Raw genomic sequence first — 1,522 nt, 5'->3', positions numbered from 1 at the left:
AGTCTGATTCCCCGTTTGGACTTCTCTGTTGACATCCACCACTTGGCGCTCATATGACCTTATGCAGTTTGCGAGCGCTGTAATACCTTACTAAAACATAACAGTGCTCTCATCGATGATATCACGGCCATAATGCTGTGGTTTGGCTATCAAATCATGCTGGGCTGTGGTAGAGATCGTCATGCCGTGTTAGCAAGCTAGGAGAGAGCCATTCTTGAGAACTTGGCTTTATCAAACAAACGCCTCACTAACTAGGCCTACTAGTTGGAGTGGTAGACAGCGAGTGGCGATAATGCACAGGTGAACGGACACAGGACACAACACAGCTACACATTGAGTGACACAGCACAGCTACACGACACACTGAGCGACACAGCACAGCTACACGACACACTGAGCGACACAGCACAGCTACACGACACACTGAGTGACACAGCACAGCTACACGACACACCAACCAACACTCACAAACATAGTGACAGACGACACAAGTGAACAGAGACGCAACAAGAGAAATATCACCACAGTGATGACCGCGGTTCGAATCCCCAGGGAACACACGGGGTCCCTTTTAATTTTAAGCACAAGCGGGCTATTCCGAAAAATGCTGTTTTGAGGGTAAAGTTTTTACCACTTGTTCAGTTTCTTTAAAAGACGAGAGTTTTCTCCATGACCAAACAAATATACACACCAATGAAACCAAACTTCTCCTATAGGTAGGGCAATGCCCACTTCTGGTGTAGGTCAAGATTTCTGGAAACCCCCGAAATCTGGGTTGGTCCGCTTGTCCTTAAAAGCGACCAATTAAACTACATACTTGTAGCTTGAGCTGTTTTGGAGCGTTCCGAGATTCTCCATCAACTTGGCTGTGTCGGAAATGGGCGTTTTACAAGTTTTAGTTAGCATTACCAAGAGTTTTACGGCACTTACAAGGCAAATAGAAGTTAATTCGAAGGTCCCACCTCTATAATATTACATAAGCTTACAGTGTTAAAGGGAGTGAGGGTGTTGTTGTTGGTGGGTGCGCTCGTATTGCTTTGTTATTGTTATTAATTTGCTCCCTCTTTCCAATCGTCCATAAATCTCCCCTCCTCCTTTTCTGCGCATGTTACTCTCTAATAGTATTAGATCTACCTCTGATCTTCGGCATTTATATGACCTGTTCGTGTTTGAAGCGCCATAAAACTCTTCTTACAAAAACTCCAGCAAAGGGGGCGTTGACCGCGAGACAGTCGGCTGTGGAGGTGTGAGGTGTGAGATGACGAGGCCAGCGAGACAAGAAGAGTTTTCACGTGATGGGAGGCGTGTGATGGTGTTGTGGTGGGAGGCGTGTGATGGTGGTGTGATGGGAGGCGTGTGATGGTGGTAGTGGTAGATAGATTATGTAGGCCTACGATCACCACCAAAGATTCTTTCAATCTTTGTCACAACTGAGGAAGACCTAATTTGTGAGGCCCGTGGCGATGTTGGAGTCGGACTGACTGACGTGGGTTTGTCAGAGAGAGAGAGAGAGAGAGAGAGA

Source organism: Aplysia californica, unplaced genomic scaffold, assembly GCF_000002075.1.
Source record: "Aplysia californica isolate F4 #8 unplaced genomic scaffold, AplCal3.0 scaffold00588, whole genome shotgun sequence".
Taxonomy (NCBI): Eukaryota; Metazoa; Mollusca; class Gastropoda; order Aplysiida; family Aplysiidae; genus Aplysia; species Aplysia californica.
Note: the sequence above shows the minus strand (reverse complement) of the source record.